The following is an 11,524-nucleotide window of genomic DNA, read 5'->3' on the forward strand; positions in this document are numbered from 1 at the left end:
TTGTTACGCCCGACTTGATACGCTTTAATATTTACACGACGCTCACGAGCTTCCGAGGAGCCGCGCAATGGCGCGGCGAGTCTTACGGGAAACGGTTCCACGATATTCGTAAGTCACCGTGCACTTACTCTCGGTCTTCGGGCGAACGCATACTTGCCGCTTGCAAATATTAGATTGCTGCGCGAGCGTTGTCCGCGGATTACTCACTGCATGCTAAGCAAGCGCCGCCGCCGTCCGCCGTCTTTAAGAAATTACATTGTGAATGCTCATAGAGCACTTGAACCGGATCGCGAGCATACTCCGTGGAACAAACAGGAACAAACAGAAAATTAGTCGGGGAGGAAGAGATCTCTGCTTTCGTCTTTGTAAATGTCTACAAGGTGTCCCGGAAAAATGTTGAACTTCCTTGAAAACTTTTTCCTTTACGAAAATGCTCCCCGCGGCTACGTCACCGGAGTTACTAAAAAAGCACACGAACCAATCAGGTGTTTCATAAAAATTAATTAGATTTTCACTCAATGTTGATTCCGGCGTGCTTCCTCATTTTTGTAAATTACTGCTATATACCCTGCTAAATAAAGTACATACATATTTCGCGCAGCAGGTTCCATAACTGAAATCACAAACGCAGCGGAATTAATTAAATTTTTGTTTGAGATGTCTTTAATTCATCTAATTAAACGCTACAGTTAAAGTTTACATTCCATACTAAGTATAAAGTAGAGGAGTCTGCGTCAAAAGTAATGATACACTACGCTAATTTAGCTTCAAATGTAATTTGAAAGCTTGTTGGATATAACTAATTTCCCATGTTGTGAATAAAAAATTGTTATTTCGATATTGACTGTAATTAACGAAAATTTTAATTAAAACCGGAGTACGAGCTTTGGAAATGTCGCAGACATAATTAAAAGTTCAAGTATAATCTGAAAGTAAAAGTTCAGATTGATGTAACGTCATGTGCCCCTTCAGTTTTCGTTAATCCTGTGGTGGTTATCGCCTAACTTTTTCCCCTCGATTCGCGTTCCCTCCCCTCATCTGGCGACAGTGAAGCAGAGTTGTGCTAATTCAATTACATTGTAATTCAATTACGCAATTGTAATTCAATTACGTCGTAACTGAATTACATAATTCAAACTTTTCAATTAATTCAATTACTAAATATATTAATCAGATGTGTAATTGAAATACAATATAATTGAAATACAATATAATTGAAATACAACTCTCCAAATTATAGCCCAGAATTTTGATGAAGTGCGATATATCTTTGTGTTTCTTTCATATACTTGTTTGCTGACTCTGCGGCGTAGTTTCCATTTCTCGTCCTCGTTCATAATACGTAACGCTATTTCATCTTTACGGTCGAAATATAAAAAATGTATAACGCAGAAGTTATTTCTGTTCAGATATTATAAAATAAGTATTATAACAAATTCCTTCTGTTTGAAACCTTCACATGGATTTTTCAACCTCTTCTTACATATTACTTTATTATTCTTTAATTTATAATTTTAATTTAATTACATCGTAATTCGTATGCTTAACGTAATTTAATTACAATGTATTTTACAATTGTACTCCAATTGCAATTACGAATTACATTGTAATTTAATTAAATGAAGATCTGAATTATACATTACAATATAACTGAATGACAATATAATTCAATTACTTTGTAATTATAATACCTACAATTGTAATTCTGCACAACTCTGCACTGAAGGAAGGGCCCAGGGTCTCGCGTCCCTTCTCTATTCGTCGTGAATGTGTCCAGTACTGGCAGAGAGGGGGTAACTTCGTTTTCCACGGGATCGTCGGTAACACAAGAATCGCGAGCGATGAAATCCGATTAAAATTGGTTGCAGCATGGCGGGGTAGAAACAAAATCGTCCGGTTCGCGCGGGAACGAGTTTATCGGTCAGATATTAATTTCAATTCTTCGGCGCCGGTTATTGACTAACAGATGAAGCGGCGTGGCAGGAACGCGGACTGCGGGACGATCCCCGCAGCACAGGGCTAATTAAAATCGCTTCCTGCAAAGAACGTTTGATACAACCCCGTCGTTTAAAGTTTCCGCGCGCTGCCCTTCAGCGGGCGTTCAATTTGATCAAATTAGTGCTTACTTTGAGCGTAAAGACGTGTGCCAGCAACGGTTTCTGTTTAAGTTCTATTTAAACTCGGCCGCGTTCGTCCACCTAGCCCATTACCGGTCCGCAGAGTGTCCTTTTAATAATCCACCATGTGTGCGGCCTCCCCTCCCGCCCCCGTGTCGGGGTGATATACCCCGGCGCAGTTAAGGTAAATATCAGATTGGCCCGGAATACGGTCGCTAACTATTTCGCGGACGCTTATTTGCCGGAAACAAATGGTTTCCGGCTGAATAATTGGCGTGACCTACTTCAAAAGGTTTACTAATTATGGCGAAGATGTTATCTCATTTGCATAGGACCGAGTAAATATAACGGGCGGGTTGCTGCTCTCTCCTTCGGCCATGCGGGGAGGCTTATCTTCGACGGGGAAATTTTCACGACCCGACACGTTCTACGTGTTACACCTATCCACGGTATTTTGTTTAATAACGTTTTCATAAGCTTTTCGACGGGGGACCCGGCGCCGGACACAGTATCCGTCCCAATTTCCGTGCCTCGTTGCGTCCGTATAAATAGACCGCGCTTTAGCCAGGCCGTGTGGCACCGGCGAGATCAGTTTCGTTTAATTAATTATTCAATTATACAAAATTACCTTTCGCCCGTGTTCCCCCGAAGATCAAGGAATGCGCTGAATTTCGCGGGCACTCGTACTAATTTTCCGTTTACTTCTCTCTCTCCCGTCTCTGTCTCGCGTCTCCTAACTTTGTACATTGAAAGTTACGCGAGAGAGGACAGGTGCCCCGATGTAAAATTCAACCGTGCGCCACTGTAACTCTGCGAGTAATAAGGTTAGCGCGTCGTTCACGGATCTGAAATAATTTCCCATAATCCGCCATTCGTCTTTCGTTTCCCGTTCCGGCCGGACACGCGCCGCTCCCATTCATCCCGTCCCCCGCCCTTCGTCCCTTTCTTTTCTCCCGCGTCCCCGGATAATCGATGGGAAGAGCCCGCAGGGAAACGAGACCACCAAGATTCAGATTTAACCTAATTTGCCGAACGAATTGCTCTGTCCCTCGTGATTGGTCGTATAACGGTATTGGCCGTAGGAACGGGGTTGCGACGGGCTGTTGATTCAGAGGGGGGAAAGGGCGAAAGCCTCGGGGGGTGGCCACGGGCTGGCAGACAGGCTCGACGCGTCGGAGGACGGCCGAAATCGGCCGCAGATCAAAGTAAATTTATGCTTTACAAATTCCACGGGTGGGGCAGGGGACAGGGGGGCAGGAGGAGGAGACGAGGCGCGAATACATACACCGTCGAGCAGAGTAACGCAGAAGTATCGACAACCATACGGACAATGGAGATTTAATACCGACGGCCGTGATGGGTGATCACCGAGCCGCGCTCTGCTTATCCCAACTCGTCAAACGTGGAACGTAATATACGCCCTCCATGCTACCTCTCTGGATTTATCCCTGCTTCTCTCTTCTCCTTCCACCCCCTCACTCACTCTCTCTCTCTCTCGGTCTTGATGTGATTTGCGATCGACGTTTCATTTAATCCTGCCCCGATTGATAGAAACTGATCGAGCCGCGCTCCGAAAAGAAACGCCGATTAACCCATTGCCCTACGATTTATTTTACGGTTTCAGTGATTAGAACTTTTTTCTAGATCATAATCTCCTAAAAAAGGAGAACATTTATATGTATTGTATACCTGTAGTTACTCCAATAGCTGTACATTAACAGTAAATGTACCACCACCGGTCACATGACCGGCTCCAGATTTTTTATTTCACGATTATTGAAATCATAAAGATGCTTTCGTGGTAAATGATTAAATAAATGCATTTAATAGCGGAGATATTATAATATGAACCGCACAAAGTTCAAATAAATTTAATCTTGTTATCAGGGACCCAAGATAACAGTTATTCTAAAATTTTCTACGATAAAAATCATTAATAAAAAGTTGATTATTATTGAAATTTAAGATAATCTATTAATTATTAACAATCTGTAATAATTTCCTTATAAAATGTATTAATTGTAAGGCAAGAGGTTAAATACGCGATCCTTCCGCTCGAGGAAACCGGAAATGTGTAGATATCTCGTAACGGACTGGATTCGTGCTATCACTTCTGAAACCCAGTTAATAGATTATTTATCTACCGACAAATATTTGTACTGCTCACGAGCAGCGTTCGGCGGCATTTAAATAAAAAGTTATTCGAATAAAAGTGAGAAGAATAAAAATAATTTTTCGTTATTCGATCAGTTTATTCAAACTGAATAATAGGAATGCTTAATATGTTGGGTAGATACCAGAGTTGGGCAAAAATTTAATCAACGATTGACGAATCAATTTCTGCTTCAATCGTTAATCGCAATTAACAATTAATCTCTTAGTTTAGTCGTTAATTGCGGTTAACGATTAAATACTTATTGATTGTTAAAAAATTGCGGTTAACGATTAAATACTTATTAATCGTTAATTGGGAATAACGGTTAAATGTCTATTTTAGTCGTTATAACCGCAATTAACAATTAATCTCCTTCTTTAGTCGTTAATTGCGAGTAACGATTACATTCCTTTCAATTGTAATCGTCAATCGGATAATTGATTAATGATTAACTGCTGAAATTTCGAAATAAAATACGGAATCAAAACTATATGAATACTGAAAAAATAGTAAACAGTGTTTAGGTGTATTGTCATTTGGTCTATATATTATATATAATACAAACTCTGTTTACGTGCTTTTGTTTTCTTTTCGATGATTTCTTTTTTTAATTAACGATTGACGATTGACTTCATCAATCGATTAAATCAATTGTCGATTTTTCAACGACCACCATTCTTAATCGCACACATTAATCAATCAATCTTGATTAAAATTTTAACCGATTAATGCCCAACTCTGGTAGATACATACTAGGCCACGAACTTTATCCCGTAAAATATTATTATAACGAAGATGTCCACTAACAGAGTGTACTTGCTGCTGTGTATATCTCACGGCTATCAAAGGGGTAATAAGACGGCAATAATTACCGAAAACTTGAGTGCAGTTTCAGAAGGGCAGTAATGATGCTAACAGCACAGAGAGTTTCCAGATAGATACCTATCTAGCTCCAGTAAGCTCTAGTGCTGCACAGTTTTCGATAATGATTACTGCACACTGCACAGCTAACTTACTAGACTCGCGCAATCAATATCTCGCACAAATATTGTTTAATTTGAACACGATCCAGATTATCTATAATTAACATCAATGGATTGTACAGGGACACAGCATACAGATATTACAGAGTAATACTTTCAGATTGAAACAGTAGTTTTTCGAACATTTAAATTAATTTATCTCTAGTCTCATGAATTTTGAGGTTGTGGCCATAAAAATAAATTCGAACAACATTTTTTCGATCGTCTGTTTTGATAAAGAAGTAATTAACATTCTTAATTACAATCTACCAGCACATACAAAGATGTTAGTTCTTCTATGTCGAAACAGACGTCGAGTAAAAGTTGTTAATAAAGAGACCAGGCAAAACCGAAAGTCGAAAAATAAGGAGCACCGTATTGTGTAGTTTGGCAGGCCGAACGCCACACATGGGTATCATCGTCCCGGTCGCTAATCAATCTTTTTACATCGCAGGGTGCACGGCTGGGAGCAGAATGGCACCGTGTAGAAACTGGAAACGCTGTCAACGTATCCCGACAAAAAGGACCATCGTCTTGGTACGTGGCTCGCCGAGAAGCAGACGCGGCCCGGTGGCTCCGCCGGAGCCAAAAGAAAAGAAACGGGGCACGTACGCGGCAGAAGAAGTGGCGTTGCCCATTTATCGGGACGATTTACCGACCTCCCATCCCTCTGTGCTCACCCTCCGGCCACACCCCCCGTGCCACCCCGACTATCCGTGAATTCGAACGGTTATATCACCGGAATTTCATTTCTGTCCGACCGCGGAACATTACCGTCCGTTCGTTCTGTCGCACGAGTTGTGAGAGATTTTCCTGCCCTCATAATTCCCTCTCCGCCGTTCCCACCCTCCTCCTTCATGGACCACCACGGATTCCGCGGAACGACGTACTCAATAGCCGCCAAAAGACCACTCGTATATTTGTCGAAAATACCAAACGCGCGCAAGATGTCGCCTGGTAATCCTTGCATCGTTTTCTTGTACATTCGCCCCGGTTGATTTCGATCGCGCTGCAACACGAGTCCCGGGCGAATCCCCGGTGTCTACCAGCCTCGACCCCTCTCTCGCACCCCCAACGTAACGATAGGACACCCCTGGATTTTCTGCGTTTTGCAAATCCAACGATGTTCGCCAAGACAGAACCCTTTCCGCCAAATTTCGTGAGGGTTGTTACGGGCAGTGGCGCATTACCCTATGGGCAACTTGGGCAAATGCCCGGGGCCCCAAGCGAAAGGGGGCCCCGAACACAAACCATGATCCAAGATCCAAATTCTACCTTTTTCTCGTAAAGTTATTTAGTTGGGGTTAGGGGCCCCGAAATTCTACTTTGCTCAAGGCCCCAACTAGTTATTGAAAACCAATTTTTGCACAGATTATTAATTAAAAAACTGCTACTATCCTGCAGACGAAGCAGCTGACACAATTCAGTTTGAGATAGACGTGAATACGAAGCTTTGCGGCGGAAGAATGAATAAATGTACGTACCTGGGGACCTAGGCTGCCCAGCTAAGGTATCTTGCCTTAGACGCTGGGATATCCGATGATTGGATAAGGAAGGTATATGTGTGCGGGAATCGGGAGCGGATCAGATAGCTGCGGGAAAGGTAGCCACCTAGAAACTGAAAGTAACGAAGATAATAATGAAACAATATCGAGAGGCAAGCTCGAATGCACATAACGCGTACAGCTCATCCCCCCAGGTAACAGATTAATAACTGCTGTTACGAAATCTGTTATCACAACGGTTCCTTAATGTTACTAAAATTTAGTTCGGGTAATCTTTACTTTACCGGACTCAAAATTAGTACCTTTCTCCTACGAATTATGATTTACTTGGTATGTAATCCAGTAGAGTTGTACCCGGCGCGGATGCAGATCCTCTAGGATCAATAGTTGAGAAGCTATGATCGTTTAAAGTTGAGCATTTTTGAGAAGTAAGGGAGCCGCCATATTGGTTTGTAGTGACGACCGCGAGCCGCTTACCTTGCCGCCCTCTACCTCGACCTAATCCTAACCAACTCAGTAAGCGGCGTGCGACAGTCACTACAAACCAATATGGCGGTGCCCTTACCTGTCAAAAACTGGAAATATGCTCAACTTTAAGCGACCATAGTTCCTTAACTATTGATCCTAGAGGTTCGAAACGTCGATCTGCATCCGCACCTGGTACAAATCTACTGAATTACATACCAAATACAGCATAATTCGTAGGAGAAACGCACAAATTTCGAGTCCGGTGAAGTAAAGAGCAGCCTTTAGTTCAGTCTCTATTTCTATCTTTCTTATTTCTCTCTATCTTTGGCCCAGTCTGTACAAAGTAGATGAGAGAACCCATTCGAATACGAATTTGCAAGCAACGTGGTATGTACAGAGATACTGGAACCGCAACACAAACCGCAACTGGTCAGAACCATCCACGGCCGTAGCAAAACCTGCATGATGATAACAGTCGTAAACAGTAGCTTTTGGAACTGTTTCAACCCCTCGTTAACAAACGTATTGTATTAACGAGATATTTGTCGAGCGCACCCTTCGTAATTGGTATATGGAATTATTCTTAATTATTTAGTCGATGGCACACTATCGCTGTTGCTTCCCGAGTAAGATTGCGATATACTTCCATCGGAATTACAGTTCGTGATGCCTACGATTAGGGCCACTTGAACCGTCAAACTTCAACACCACCGTGGATTATGTTTGAACGACCGCCAGTAGTTGGCCATTTTCGCGAGAGACCAGCTCGGCTCGTCGAGGATTCGTCCCACGTGTAGTTAAAGATAACAGGTACCGCAAATATAATTATCCTAGAAGCCATTCCGAAACGATTAAAACAACGTTGCGTAGTTCTTGGAAGAAAACTGGCATTGCTGCTCTTAATTACACCTCTCTCCGTGGATTAAATATATTTTTCGTTCTACCATTTCTGTTCTCCTCAATTAACTCGGCCGGTCAAATCGAAATTAAAATAGTATTAAAAAGTTATTACTTCGGCAAGCTAAAGAAGGTACTTATGGTTATTAATTTGTTTCGACGAGCTTTTCTGAACAAATGGTGTCTTATTTTAATATATTAACGTTTCCCGGAAAATATTTGGCCAAGCTAATTTTACAGAACGTCGGTAAACAATCACGCGGCTGCCCACGGGTACGTCGATTAACTGTCGCTCGTTAATTAACATAGACGCTTTGCTCATATCACGATCGCCCCCCTATGTCCACCCAATTAATTAGTCACTGCGATAAGCTGGACCAATACGTCAGCGGTTCCGAGCGATGCTGAGCGGAGGGGATCAAAAAGTAGCGGCGATCTAGATTGCTGAAAGCAAACGGGACCAGTAGCTTCATTCAGGATCTAGGATATACTATTTGACAATGCATCGACAGCCCGCGTTGCGGCTCAGTTAGCAGCGACTGGGCTGCGATTAATGAGTGGGCTAATACGAGGATCATCGATGATCGACACAGGAATTTTAGCCCCAATCAAACAAGATTGAGTTTTTGAAACGTCGCTAAATTATCCCGGTCCAATTATCATTGGTAGCAGCTGAGAGCACGACACCGTCGCGTCGTTTCGACGAGGGGGTCAACGTCGAACGCACGTAACGGTAATAACATTGCAGTCTATGACGATCTGGATTACAGTGGCCATACAGCGCACTCGGAGCCCAGGCCAGTGTGGCCAGCCTGGGGAAATTCAGGGGAATACAGTGATCCCCTCTCTGCCTGTACCGGATTAGTCACGTGACGTTGTGACACGTGCAGGACAGAGAGGGAACGCGTCACGTGACTGAGAATGGAGAACGGCGTCGCGGAAGGGGTAAGACAGAGTGGGAGTCGATGCGCGGCTGTAACGCGGCCGAGTGTCGTTCCCGGCCAGGATCGTAAAGGATAACGCGAGTTCGAGGAACCGGTTTCAATTTCTAGTACGCTTCCTTTTTGCGACGGGCGTCAACGAGAATTGCCGTGGACCACGCCGCGGGACGCCGTTACGACAGCTGAGATCTTCCGCCATTTTTCGAACGGAGAATACGGTGTTTCTCTTAGCGGGATGTCCTGTTTTATTTCGAGAGCGAACGGGTCTGTTTCGGATGCGGAGCACTTTCAAAGCGAACGCTTTTTTTATGGACGATCCTTCTCGATGGCGCGATCGCAGCGGAGGAAATTTATATATTTTTTAACGCTTTATAGGATCCGATTCCCGGAGATAAAAGGTAGTTTTTTGTTGTGGAATATTGGTCATTTTTTTTCACCGGCGCGACACGGCGCTCGTTCAGCATCACGCCGATGAAGATCACGTGGTTTGCATAAAAAGAGTCGGATTAATTTGCGCGCGTTGTTTCGTTTCCCATAGTGAACGGTACGAGTTACATACGGTGTATATCAAGTGAACTGTAAAGGGTTGGCAGAAGCAACTTCCATAAAAATGATGAAAAAGTTCCTCTTTCAGATTCCGCGAGACTTTTATCGTGGCATGTACGTGTACGGTGGTGGTTCTCGCTTAATAGACGCATTTTTTCCCCGTGCTTAATGGAAGCGGAGTTATCCCCCACCAATTCGCGAAAATGCTCGAACCTTTTTCTCTCTATTTCACTCCCACGCGATGTTTCTCACTCCCGTCTCCGATGCACTCAAGAAGAGAGCGAAACGAGGGGAGATAACAGCCGGCAATTCCCGGAACACCTACCTCTCCGGATAAGGGACGCGTCGCGTACCTGAGCCTGTCTCTATTAAACGGGGACTACAGTAAGTGAATGAATGAATTTATTTAATAGTCCCCTGTAAGAGAGGAACTTCATGATATTGGTAACTGTAGAACGGGAAATCTAAATACCGTGTTCGGTACGTTACAATTAGCGACGCTGAAACGGAACAACGCTAAAGCGAATACACACACGTTTACGCGACTTTTGTCGAACAGGAATTCAATAAAAATTTCATTCCCTTTTTGGAAACAAAATCTTCTCGTGCAGTATTCTCTCCGTAACTGTGAAACACTGTGTCAACTTTCCCAATTTTTCTTGTTGCTTTGCAAAATGCTTTTACCGTTCGCAATCAAGAAGCTTTCGAACTGCAATTAGAATTACGAGTTCGCTTCCGTTTCTCCGTGTCGACGTCGCAACGGCGTCGCGCGAATACTCGGCAGCGGAATTCGCGGGTATCTCGAAAATTAGGGACATGTTGCCGAATGCAGGGAATGTTTGCTCAGCGTATGCAAAATTTAGGAAACCGCCCAAAAAACACCATTATCTCGAATCGCAATTCTAGCAGTATCCGGAATCCTTCCGGTTTACTTTAGAAATTACAATTAGCATTAAGATCACACCGATCCGAGAGTCGCCGGAACTTAGCAACCAAACGAATTACGGGACTACGGAAAATAGGAGTTGGCTAACTCCCGAAACGCTGTGCTGCCGAATGAAACAGGACTTGTTGGAAACGTTCGCAATACTATCGAACTTGATATTTATGCGTTTCTCGACTTGGTGTAATATGATCTTGAACTTTGTAAGCAGTTCCCGCGTGTCGGCGACTGCTCGAGAAAAAGGTGGAACTCTCCTGGAACTCTTCTGGATGGTGTTTCACCTAACTTGACCATATTAAACATCTCGCCTATTGTTTATGATAGGAGAAAAGGTCAGAGCATAACATTTTTAATACATTTTCTACAGCGGATCTATGTAGAAAGAAATGCAAACCGTTTCACTCATTAACACATTTCTGCCTGGAGAACTGTTACAATTACGACTGCACTAAAATAGAGACCAGCGTAATAAGGTTTCGCAACAGAACAAACTTCATTATAGCGTGCGTGAAGAAATCCGAGGAAATTTAAGAGTGCATAACCACTGTGAATATCAGCTTGCAAGATTCTATTACATCAAGGAAAACATATTACGGCGTAGTCGAATAAAATCATAATAATAATCAGCCTGTTTTCGGTCGTACCACCAGATACTGATCACACTGCAGAAATATCGAAAAAGTCTAATTCAGAGGTCCTTAAATTGTGGACCCTCAGGGGTCCGCGAAACAATTTTGACATTATTCAAATAACTCATTTAATAAAAATCCTACATGGTCAAGACTTTTTGTATTTGTTGTTACTTAACTAGTTATTGACATAACTAAACAATAATTGGTAAAAATTTAATTCTTATCCAATTGCAAATACATTTTTACCAATATTTATTACAACGTAGTGTTTATGAGATTATTGTGCCAAAAATTAAGT

At 42.8% G+C, this 11,524-nt stretch overlaps 1 protein-coding gene across 1 annotated transcript in view; it reads left to right on the forward strand.

Moving 5' to 3' along the window:
* The window catches only part of Unc-13 (unc-13), a 697,844-nt gene that overhangs the window by 263,971 nt on the left and 422,349 nt on the right, over window positions 1-11,524 (forward strand). The gene's annotated exons all lie outside the window — the stretch shown is intronic.

This window comes from Lasioglossum baleicum, chromosome 10, assembly GCF_051020765.1.
Source record: "Lasioglossum baleicum chromosome 10, iyLasBale1, whole genome shotgun sequence".
Classification (NCBI taxonomy): domain Eukaryota; kingdom Metazoa; phylum Arthropoda; class Insecta; order Hymenoptera; family Halictidae; genus Lasioglossum; species Lasioglossum baleicum.